Source organism: Podarcis gaigeae (assembly GCF_964106915.1).
Source record: "Podarcis gaigeae genome assembly, chromosome: 9".
NCBI lineage: Eukaryota > Metazoa > Chordata > Lepidosauria > Squamata > Lacertidae > Podarcis > Podarcis gaigeae.
This window is the reverse complement of record NC_139685.1, coordinates 60,615,537-60,628,877: the sequence shown is the minus strand read 5'-3', so window position 1 is coordinate 60,628,877 and position 13,341 is coordinate 60,615,537.

Sequence of the window (13,341 nt, the reverse complement as noted above, 5' to 3'; positions counted from 1 at the left end):
TTCATGGTTAAGCAGGGAACTGAGATTTCCCACAACCAACGTACTAAACTCTATCTAGAATACTATGTTGTTATACAGAAATAAGGTATATCTGTGATTTCATGTTAAGAACAGTAATTGGCTGTATTCCTGAACAGTGTGGACTTCTCATGTACCATATACCGGTAACACCTTGTAATCCAGGAATGGGGAAATTTGGGCTCTTTCAATGTTGATGGACTACAAATCTGATCATCTATGATGCTGACCATTGGTCAAATGACCATCCATGAGCTATGCTGGCTGTAACTGATGACAGTTGGTCAAACAACATCTGAAGAGTCATAGGTTTTATTTTCCAGCTGTAAAAATAAGCAATTTTCAGTTATTTGTTTTAAAATGAATATACAGTAAGAGATTCCCCCCCCCCCCCAGGCTTGAGAAATTTAGATGGATCTTTCAAAAGTCTTCAGTCCATGCAATGACATAGTTGAGACCTGGATACTTCCAAGAGCATCGTCAACATTCTAAATATGGATGTCATGCAAAGAAATGGACCTTACAGATTCTAGACAAGATGGACTGCTTCAAGAGGTGGCAGAAAGATATATCTAAATTTGTCTGGCAGGGCAAAAAGCCCAGAATAAAATTTAAGATTTTAACTGACGCAAAAGATAGAGGGGGTTTTGCCCTGCCGGACTTAAGACTCTATTATGAATCAGCGGCTTTTTGCTGGTTGAAACACTGGCTACGCCTTGAAGACACAGACATTTTGGACTTAGAAGGGTATGATAATAACCTTGGTTGGCATGCATATCTATGGTATGACAAGGTAAAGGTGCATAAAGGCTTTAAAAACCATATTATTAGGAAAGCTTTGTATAATGTTTGGATTCGATACAAAGATTTGTTGGAAAGTAAAACCCCTAGGTGGTTGTCACCAATGGAAGCCAAGGCGGTGAAAAAATTAAACATGGAACCCAACTGGCCAAAATATTGTGAAATCCTAGAACAAGATGGTGAAAAGTTTAAACTCCAGAGTTATGAGAAGCTAAAGTTTAAAGTTCGAGATTGGTTACATTACTATCAGATAAATGAGACATTTAAGCAGGACAGGAAATTAGGATTTCAGAAGGAGAGGTCAAAGTTAGAAACAGAACTGCTAGAACCCAATACTAAGAATTTATCTAGAATGTATAACTTGCTGTTGAAATGGAATACACAGGAGGAAACGGTTAAATCAGCTATGATTAAATGGGCACAGGATATCGGTCATGACATTATGTTTGCTGACTGGGAACAGTTATGGACCACCGGTATTAAGTTTACGGCATGTAGTGCCTTAAAAGAGAACATAATGAAAATGATCTATAGGTGGTACATGACCCCAGTCAAGCTTGCAAAAATCTACCATTTGCCCAATAATAAATGTTGGAAATGTAATGAGTCTGAAGGTACTTTCTATCACCTTTGGTGGACCTGCCCAAAGAATAAGGCCTTTTGGGAAATGATCTATAATGAAATTAAAAAAGTCCTTAAGTGGACATTTATAAAGAAACCGGAGGCTTTTCTCTTGGGCATGGTCGGCCAGTTGGTGCCAAGGAAGGATAGGACTTTTTTTATGTATGCGACCACAGCAGCAAGGATCCTGTTGGCAAAGTATTGGAAGATGCAAGAACTACCTACTCTGGAAGCATGGCAGATAAAGGTGATTGACTTTATGGGACTGGCAGAGATGACCGGCAAAATCCGCGACCAGGGGAAAGAGACAGTGGAAGAGGACTGGAAGAAATTTAAAATATATCTTAAAAATTGTTGTAAAATTGAGGACTGACAAGATGTCTAGGGGTAAGAAATAGAGAATTACAGCTGTAAACATTAACATTAAGGAAATTTAAAGAAAACTACTAGAGAAATTGACTGAAGGGTTGCTAAAGAGTTGTAAAACAAGGATGCAGTGAAAGGGAAGTATGGGGAAGTCATGTTTTAAATGTTTTTATATGTTTTTGTTTTGTGTTTTGTTTGTCTTTTTGTTAAAAAACCAATAAAAATTATTATTTTAAAAAAAAGAAATGGAGGTCTGGATTCTACTTTATGGGTGTATAGAAGTGAATAGTAGCAAGTACTATTATAAAAAGGATATTGACGGGGTCCAACATCCCTAAAGTAGACAGACAAATCCTGTTTACACAACCATCAGCCCTCACAACCACCAACTCTCTTGTTTCTGGGACAACAGCTGAGGGGCAGCAGATATTCCTTAGGGGTACAGATTATGTCAAGAAGGAACCTCAATTGCTTATCACCTTCAGCAAAAGAAACAATTGGGTCTACAGCCTTTAGATCAACCTAACTTGACAAGGAAAAATATGCTGAACAACAACTGCCTATCATGATTTCTAAGGATCATTTGAAAGCCACCCTAACCATGATAAATTCCTATTGCCCACAACCTGATCACTAGATTTTTCATGCTTTTCAAGAACCAATTTAAAAACAGCCTAGAAACACCTAGTAGCATGGGGTTGTCATAAATAGCAACAGTTACTGATGGAAGGAGTGAAGCAGGCATATTTCTGACATTTTGACATTTCAGATAATAGAGGTCTTTCTGTTAAGTCACACATATACATGCCCCAACTTCCTTCTCCCTAGAGAAGAATACAATTCCAAAGTTAATCCTAAAATGGAATTGACTTCCCATAAATCAAATAGCTCTGTATTGGAAGAGGACAACAATGTTGTAGCCAAATTAGCACAAATTCATTTCTCACACTTGTAACCTACTATTACGTATATGTCTTTCTTTATTTGTGCTTGGCTAAATAGGTCGAATTTGAAATTTTCAGGACAAATTTATTTCTGCACATGAATTTTGTAAAAGATTGGGTGGGCTTCCAAGTTTCTGCCTATCTTTTGCATGCAAGATTGAGGTGAAAAGGGCAAAGTAGTATCAATATTGTAGGAACAGGGATGATGGAAATGTTGCTTGCCTCTGTGTGTGTGTGTGTGTGTGTGTGTGTGTGTGTGTCCCCTGGTTTTGCTTCCTTGACATCTGAATGTTTTCCCTGAGCAGGAAACATGATGTTTACATCATGCTTTCAAATTTATGCAAAAACTGTGCAGCAATTTAATGTACAAAACTTCTGACCCTGAAGTCAAGAGCTGCTCCCACAGGAGGCATTGATGGCCAACAACTAGGATGGCTTTAAAAGATGATTAGACAATTCATGAAGGACAAGGCTGAGTTCTATTGCCTGCTTGCAGGAATGTGGGTTGGTCACTGTGAAAACAGAATGCTGGACTAGATGACCTTGGCCTGATTCAGCCAGCTCTTCTTACGTCTGTATGGCTACCAAATTAAAAAGCCATGCCCACAGTATAGAAATAGGAAAGCAAGAGTCAGGGGAGCCATATTTATGTGGAGGCTGCCTTACAGCAAGTCAAATCATTGGTCCATTTGGCTTGGGATTGTCAACACAGATCAGCTTCAGATTTCCGGGGTTTCAGATTGGAACATGTGCTGCACTGTTGAGCTATGGCCGATAGGAGAGTAATTTCTTGACTTCATATAGAGCAGCAGATCTTTCTTTGAGCTTCATGGGTGAGTGGAGAGTTGAACCCAGGTCTATCTGGCCCAAGTCTTATATTATTCACTACACCACACTGGAGTCTCTGGGTTGTTGTTTTTTTTAAAAGTAAGTGTAATTTGCAGGACCATCTGACCCATTAGGCAGAATGAGGCAATTCCTTCTGGTGTGTAGGTGCTGGTGGGAGGGGGAATTACATCACACACATTGTCACTGTTCACTTGCCTCACCTGTCCACTGGCCACTGCTTCCCTACTTCTCTCTTGTAGGGCCATATCATCCTGACTTCTCATTCTGAGGAAGCAGGAAGAAAGAGGATCCTTCCTCAGAGTGAGGCATTCTGGACGATGTGGCCTAGGTCCCTGTACCACGACTGTGACTAGGGCTTATTTTCAAAAACATTTAATTTTAATGGCTGTTCTGGGAAAGCAGTGGTGGTGCAGTCTCTCTCTCTCTCTGGCTCCATCGCCCAGAATACTTTGCTTTGAGGATTGACTCCTTGCCATTCCCCTGCTAGCTCTGGTAATTAATCTAAGTCCTCTTAGAATTACTGCCAGCAGTATAATGTTACTTTAAAAAGCTGGTAGATATTACCAGTTCTGTTTCCAAAGTCTTTCACAACTCCATTTTCTGTCATTGTGAGTTGGGTAGAAACAGAGGGTGGCATCCAGCAAACTCATTGCATCAGCACATGGATTTCCACATACATGATGTAACTTTCCCACTCCCTTCTTCCTGTGCATGCCTCACATTCTCCCTAAATCTGTTCCAGAAGGTCGTGGGGAAACACAAAACAAATTTACGGGGTGCATGTGGGGAGGAGTGGGGGAGGTTCTGTTGCACAAGTGGAATATTTGCTGTGATGGAACAGGTTGGTTTAATATTACCCTCAATGTTCAGAGTTAACGAAATATTGTTCATGGGTTTCTTTATTATTGTACTACTAGAATAATAAAGAGTTTAAATAAATGCATGGTGGTATTATTTTTACTGCACCAAAACTAATAGTTCATTCAGTTAGGCTGCTGGATACCTTTCAGCAATCCTACACCTACCTGGAATTAATTCCACCCACCTGGAATTAAGCCCCACTGAATTCAATGAGGCATATTTCCCGAACTCAGGACGCAAGGGAGAAATGTGCTAAGAGGAAGGCACGCTTGGAAAATCCACACCGTGATCAACTCCCACCCAGAAACCAATGTCCCACTGTGGAAGGACATGTGGATCCAGAATTGGCCTCCACAGTCACTTGCAGACTCACTGTTAAGACCATGTTTATGGAAGACAATCTTACTCAGCTACGAGTGATCGCCAAAGAAGAAGAAGAAGACTTCTGAATATATAGTTATAGGATTGCACTGGCAGGATGCACCCCAGTACATGTTTACTTGAGAGTAAACTCCACTAAACTCAGTGGAAATTACTTCTGAACAAAGTTTATATGTGTAGGCTCAGGGCTGTACTTTTTAAAGAAGCAGAGGCACAAAGAGATACAGTCTAACCTGATAACTGTGAGATGTGGTACTCAGCTGCTCCCAAGTAACCCTAGGGGAATATGGTATAAAGAAGCTGAAAAACAGAAAGTAGGTTTTTTAAAAAAAACACCTCTAAAGTTACAAGAAGTGCTTGTCACTGCTATTAAACTGCATTGGAAAGAATCAAAACTGTGCCTATTAGGAGACAGCCTGAGCACATCTAGTTCACTAGCTGATTCGGAGAAATACCTTTCAGCATTTTTAAAAGATGATTTGGAACAGACCATTATAGTACCCTTGGCCATGGGGTGTTTGAAATTCATATCTTGGAATGAAATAAAAATGAAATGCTTTCATAATGATTCCTGGAGGGAATGTTCAACCCTTTCATATATTCAAAGACAAAACATCTCAGCCATTTTATGAAACTGTCTTAAACATTTTAAGTAGTGAAAGCACAGCAAATAGAACCACGTGTAATTTCTTTCTCTGCAGTCGATGTACCTTCTCGAGACAATAGAATGGTTCTCATAGTGGATCCAACAAGATTTCAAAACCAGGCTATGATTCATCTGCTCCTTGAATCCAAAGCATGGCCTCAGATGATGATCTGAGAATTTGAGGATGAACATACTGTATGGAAGAAGGTGACCCTTAAGGTAGACAGATGCCAAGCCTTTGGGGGCTTTAAAGGTTAACACCTTAAATGAACTGGTAGCCAAAGCAGGTTATTATGAGACTCCAGACTCCAAAACCCATCCTTTCATATTGGTGGGGAAGATATCTAAGGTTTAGCGGAGTCTGTGTCAGCTCCAAAAAAAATCTGTCCCACACCCATATTGAGCCTAAATAAACATGAGGATTAACATGCTACTGTAGTTCCAGTTACAGATAGGTAGCTGTGTTGGTCTGCCATAGTCAAAACAAAACAAAATAATTCCTTCCAGTAGCACCTTAAAGACCAACTAAGTTAGTTCTTGGTATGAGCTTTCGTGTGCTTTCTGTGTATCTGAAGAAGTGTGCATGCACACGAAAGCTCATACCAAGAACTAACTTAGTTGGTCTTTAAGGTGCTACTGGAAGGAATTTTTTTTTTGTTTATGCTACTGTAGGTCAGTGATATTCTTCACCTACCATAGACCCCAAATGTGGTAGGGAAGCTAATGTTCCTGAGCCCCAGGACTGGAAAAGGTTGAGGAGGCTATCTGAGAAATATAATCCTTCCTAAGTTTCTAGAAATTGCTCAGTTGGGAAGGACATTTGAGAGGGAAATGATGACTGCATTTCTCCAACATCTTATGAAGATAAATAAAGTTGCTCCCCCCTGAATCTATGTACTTTGAAACACTGGATGAGGATGATTCAGACTTAAAGAGATTTTGTTGGTACTTCTTTTTTGTTTTTAATCAGTTGTTTAGTGAGGTTACTAGTAAAATGTATAATTTAAAGTCTTTCTGTTTGTTAGGATGTCAGTTACTATTTTAAGAAATATTACTACTGCTTTCTTTTGTAAGCCATAAAAGCTTGTGGAATATTAGCAAGGCAAACACCTGCAATTTACGGGCTATAATCAAATCTATCTTGCATTGCCTTTAAACATCCTGTTCTGCTGACCACACCAGGGTTTTCCAAGCACAATTTAGCCAAGAGGGCTGTGTGGACATTTCTCGGAGCCTGGTAGCTTTGCCTGTGGCTGAACTAAACAACCTCACTAATTTCAAAACCATGATATGATTCATCATTGACATGGAGTGGCTCCCAGTTCTAAGCAGAAATTCTAAGCATTTTCAGAATTATACTTCCCCATAATATGCACCTGATCTGTGGTTCTGTGCAGTGAATAAAGTTGAACTGTTTGGTTTTTTCCAAAATTTGCTTCCTACGATCTTTAGATATATCCCACAATAAGATCGTATGATGTTGCGATAAGATAAATACTAAAATGAATGACACAATACCTTTATTTGATTTTGTTCAGATGGTAATAACTGGTTCGTTTTAAGTTTGTTTTTAGATAGTCACTGAATATTTTTATGTCCAAGTGTCCATTCATTTTATTGCTATGATTGTGTGGAGATGGTTTTTGGTTTCTTCCCTTTTTTCAAGTGTTTTATCAGTGTGCGCATGTACATTTAATACATACGCTCATATGCCCAGAATCATGGTGGATTCCTTATGGATCAGTTCCACTTTGGAAATGGCACCATGTAATTCACAACTCGTATAATCTGCAACTCCAAAATCTAGGAATACATTCTGGTGGGAAGAGTACCCCAAGGTTCTCCAATAATGTTGCAGCAGCAGATTTAGGGGAGTGTGACCGGTTCAGTTGAACTGAGCCCAGAGTCTTGGGGGCACTGCACCTATCATATAGAATGGAAGACGAGAGGTGGGGGCACCAGATTTTGGTGTCATACATGGCGCCACTGAAATTTGAGATCCGAAGGGTGCTGAAGATTCAGGGCAGACAAGAGGAGGTACACCTTCACACAACACAGAGGTTACATTCAGACCATACAATACCACTTAAAACAGACATGGCTTCTTATGTTCTTATCACTCATTATCATCTCTTATACATTTATAGCAAACTCTGCAGAAGAGGAAAAGAGTGGTCTTGCAGTACCTGGTGGCTCTTGTGAGTGGCATGGCTGTTGGAAAATCTGATTTTTAGAAGATAATTGAAACTCTCCACTGAATCCTCTTAAAAATGTGTGTGCCAGAGAGGAGGTTCTAACATTGGAAGCTGCTATTCAGTATGCAGATGGAAAATGCACCATATATAGTGTAATAAGATTTTGAGAACCCTGTTAAGAGCAGGTGTTTAAGTCAGATCCCTGAAATCTTATGAGTAACCCATTTCCTGTCCTCTGGCCAGGCTACTAAATGAGGCATGCTCTGTAATTACTGAATTATCCCTTTCCAGCAAGGAAAGTGAAGCCTCAGTGCGAGGCTTTTGTTATTTTACATTCGCCCCCATTAGCGTTACTAGGTGTACCTAATAGGCTGATAAATGGCGTATTGCTGCTGTCAGTGACTAAATGGCACTTAATGTTCCATTTTGAAGTTCAGGAAATCAGAAGTAGGTGGAGAGGCATTTGATGGCCATTTGTTCAGTGACACAGACTTATAATCAAGGAAATTGATGTTGAAGGTTCAGTTACATGAGAGATCTTATCGCAAAAAGTGTGGCTATAAAATTGGGCAGTGTATGCAATAGCTTCGGGAGTAATAACCCTTAACCTTCTTATCACTAGTACTAAAAATAAAGCATTTTACTGGGGTTTTTTTAAAAAAAACTTTAATAAGTAAAGGCTTGTTGGCAGAGTGGATCTTCTTCCCCGAAATGCAATACCGTTTAAGGGCTTTTAGACATAAATTGGTAGATTGTAATAGACTGTAGAAGTTTACATTTTTATCTATATGGATAATTTGCCCTTCCATTTTTAAAATGCCTCTAAATACATGGAGTGGGCTGATTATGCTGATAGCGCCGTGGCTGGAAAACAAAACAATCATATGCATTCTACAGTCAAATTCTTTCCCTTTACTTACTCAGGTGTACTTCCCAATAGAGCAAAATCCCAACTCTGCGCATTAGGTTGCATTGCTAGGCTTTCCATAGAGTGTGGCCCAAATCCAAGCCTAGCCATCCATCTTCCACGGATCGTGTTACAAACTTTTCATTTTTGAAAAGTTTTGGGCCTCGAGAGATCAGTCAGGCTTAGTTCCCCTAAAATGTATGGGGTTCTCAGACTGCAATCCAATGCTCACTTACCTAAGAGTAAGCTTTATTCAACTCAATGGAATTTACTTCTGAGTAGAGATATAGAGAGAGAGAGTTGTGTTGTTGATCTATTAAATCTGCGAAGCTTTTCCTTCAGAAAATGCAACATTGTCTGAAGGCATCTCTCAGAGGCAGGGCTGGATTTAGGTTTGATGAGGCCCTAAGCTACTGAAGGTAATGGGGCCCTTTATATGTCCTGCTGTCCTTTGTCAACAACAAATTGTCACTGTTTCTTGTCTTGAATATATGCTTTATGGTAATTTACGGAACTAATAGGTATCTAAAGCCATTTGCACATAACAAAATACGTATTTTATCAAAGTAATTGTGTGGACAGGCGGAGTCCCCAGATCCCGAGTGGTCCCCCCCGTCATGTGGAATAACGACTCTAGACAACGTGCTATGGGATTAAATTGGCCACAACTTTATTAAATTTCAAATGTGGGTAGACCTTGGCTCAGGCATTGGGTGTTCTCCCTCCCTAGTCCCCAGCCGGGGACCTAGGGAGCATCAGGGTTATCCAGTGTGTGTGGGGGGGGATGGGCCGGCTCTGGAGAACATATGTTCAAGCAGAGATAGCCGCCCCCGTAACAACGCCGCAGGGGAGAGCAATGACGACCTTTCGGCGTACGGCCAAAGCCTCCCTTCAAAAACCCCTTTAACGGGGAACCCTGGTATCGCCGCCGCAAAGAGGAAGATGGACTAAAGGATTCCGCCCAAGGCCTGATACCGCCAAAGTTGTGACATTTTGCTACGGGAAAGGCGAAACCTGCCAATGCAGGGAAATTCCTTTCCGGCCCTTTAACAGCGACCTTATCGCAGCAGTGCCCGCATACCTGTGGAGACAGGTTAACCTGCAAAACCTATGAAGAAAAGTTAACCTGCAAAAGAAGACATTAACTGAGGGTGGGTAGGGTGGGAGAAGCTCTGGAGCCAAGTGAGGATTACCAATTAAGATCCACCCTCTATTGTGTGGGCAGGTAATCCCTCCCCTTACCTGGCCTGGTTTCCCTGGCAACGCTTCCCCCAGGTGGGATTGGACAACTCACTGGGGTAGGCGGGGACCTCCAGGTATCCCACGTGAGGGAAGGCAAAGCCTAAGCTGATGGGGCCACTCCAGATCCAGGGCTGCACGCGTCCACGCAAAAGGCGCCCCCCGTTTTAAGTGGGGAGCGGTCATTGCTGAACTGAATACAATTAAGAAGAAGTATCCAGGTTTTTTTCTTTACATTGGGGGGGGGGCAAGAGAGTGTGGCCCCAAGCTGTAGCTTGTTTAGCTTATATGTAAATCTGGCACTGCTCAATGTTGACAGAGGCAATTTCCAGCTTTCTTTCTCCCCTCTAAACTAAAGCAAGTTTATCCCCAATCCCAAATGGTAGAGCATGTGCTCTGCATACAAAAGGTCCCAGATTTAGTCCCCGGTGTCTTCAGGTAGGACTGGGTAGTGGTATCTTGTAGTAGGCATTGAAGCCCTGCAGAACCACTGCCAGTCACAGTAGATAGTGCTATGCCTGATGGAAACCAGCTTCTTCCATTTCTATCTAATCCTGAGGGATAGCTCAGTGGGAGGTCATGAGACTCTTAATCTCAGGGCTTTGGGTTCGAGCCCCAGGTTGGGCAAAAGATTCCTGCATTGCAGGAGGTTGGACTAGATGATCCTCATGGACCCTTCCAATTCTACAGTTCTATTATTCTAATCCTGGAGTTGGTGGTGATCGGTGTTGGCTTGCCTGGTCCTTCCCTACATCTTCTGTATGGTACTTAAAAATAGATTAGGTTTAAGCACATCACGTTACACAAGATATTCTCATCCATCTCAATGCACATTCCCGTGGTGAGTGAACTTGCATTTAATTACCACATCAGGGTTACTTTTCAGGATGTTCCCTTCATGCAATTTCACTGTTTCTCTAGCAGTAATGGAGTACAGCACTCCCAAATTCCTACAATCTGCTGAAAACTTCAATCATGTTTAACTGTCAGATTAGAAACTGTCTCCAGGTGTTCTGCTAATGAGTATCCTGGCTCTAGCACAGGACCAATCACCAGTATCTTGACTTTAAGCCTTGTACACTTCGGGATTTTAGACTCAGACCTGTCGCTCCTATAATTATCCGGAAAGGCCACATCAGTTAAAAGGAGACCCAGCTGAGCTCATTTGGAACAAAAACCGAAATACACGCTTAGGCCTTTTTCAATTGTTCATATAAAGGAAGAAAGTGATACCATTTCTTACTACTCGTCAGCCATATGCCACTTTCCCCCCTGTGTAAATGCATAGCTATCTTTTCTGTACTCATATTTCCATTAGTACTACTACTACTGTAGGTGGCATTTTATAAAGTAGCATCAGCGAAAGGCAGGTGATTACCTTTACAATCTGAATTTAGATGGATGGAAAGATGAAGATAGTGATTTATTAATGTATAACCCACTTAATGGGACGTGGGTGGTGCTGTGGGTTAAACCACAGAGCCTAGGGCTTGCCGATTGAAGGTTGGCGGTTCAAATTCCCACAACGGGGTGAGCTCCCGTTGCTCGGTCCCTGCTCCTGCCAACCTAGCAGTTCGAAAGCATGTCAAAGTGCAAGTAGATAAATAGGTAAACGGTGTTTCCGTGCACTGCTCTGGTTTGCCAGAAGCGGCTTAGTCATGCTGGCCACATGACCCGGAAGCTGTACGCCGGCTCTCTCAGCCAATAAAGCGAGATGAGCGCCGCAACCCCAGAGTCGGTCACGACTGGACCTAATGGTCAGGGGTCCCTTTACCCTTTACCTATGCCACTTAATTGCTGTAAGTGGTTTACAAGTATAAAATCAATTCCAAAAAAAAATATACACGCTTAATTAAACGGCAAAATAAAACAATTTTGTCAAAGCATTAAAATAAAAATATGGGATCAGAGAGAATTGCAAGAAACATGAAAGATAGCAAATGTAATCACATATACTTGGCTTAGATTGCCTAATTTAATTGAGAGAGAGAGAGAGAGAGTTACTCTAAAGAGTGGTATAGAGACAATTAGTGCTTTCGCGGTTTATCTATCACTTAATGTACAAGCTATTTATGCAGATTACAAATATTGAAATCATAAAAACATGAAGCTAATATACCAAGTACAATAAAATACTAAATCATAACACTGAGCAGCATAATCTAAAAGAATAAGAAAAAAGTCTGAATAAACGATTTTTTAGAAGTAACTTGAAACATGCCACAGCAGATACCTCCTGAATGGTATGAAGGAGAATATTCCACTGGGCGAGTCACTGTCTCCTCAGTCTAACTCAACTCACCTAATTGTTTTGGGGATAACATGGAGAGGGGGAAGAACCATTTATACTGAGCCCGGCTTCGGCTGGGGAGGGCAGGATATAAATAAAATATTATTATTATTATTATTATTATTATTATTATACCACCTTGAGCTCCTCGGAGAAAAGGTAGGCTATAAATGTATACAGACACATCATGTATACACCTACATAAGGTTCAGATTTTTCTTTGATGTATATTTTGGTTCACTTCATGGCCTGGGTGCTTAGTACCTACAAGGAGTCACAACTTGACCATGGCCTTGTAGTGGAAGGGAGGGATTTACCTTCTTCTTGAGTTAGAATCTCATCCTTTGGGTTTCGTTTCATTGGTGATGAAGAATAGAATATGTAAGCCAAAAGGTTAATAGCAAAGATGGGGCTTGGAACCAAAGAGTACCTGCATAGAATTGGTCAATCTCTGTTTTTCTCATTTTTCTAGTCTTAGAAAAAGACTGCACGGCAGTTTGAGATTTATTTATATGTTTTTTTAAATAAGTCCTTACTGAAAAGTATTCAGCAGCTTACTGCAAATTTCTCCTAATGTACTCTGTGTGCAGTTTTGCCCAATATACACATTTTTTTGCAACTCAACTTTTCTTAACATAAGGCATTCTCCCATGTTACTTCTACTAATATATGCATTCTGATACACACACTGCCTGACCACATACATTTTTGTACACATTACTTGGCTGGAGAACTGCAGTGCAAAATTCAGACAAGTGCAGATTTTGAAGGATGGCTGTGATTTGAATTTGGAAAGTGATAATTAAATAGGTTTGCTTTAAATGTGAACTGAAAGACAATTTCTCCACCATCCTTAGATAAAGTACAAAAATCCAAGTGGGTTGTGTAAAATGAGACTTACTATACATCATACGTCTGCACTTAAAAAAATCAGGAAGCCACTTGACCCTACAAGGAAAAAACCCAGTCCCACCATTTGGCAACCAAACTCTAGATTTAGAATTGCACTGCTAGCCTCCTTGCCCTGTCTGCAAGGCTCCCCTTCCCTCTCCTAACTCCTGCTCTCCTCCCATATTTCTCTCCTTCGCCTCATGCTCGCCAGTCTCGTCTCATCGCTGTTCCGGCTTGAGCCTTCTCCTGTGCAGGTCTGGCCATCTGGAACATCTTTCCCATAGCTCTGCCTCATTGACTCTCCATCTCATTTCAAATCTCAACTGAACATT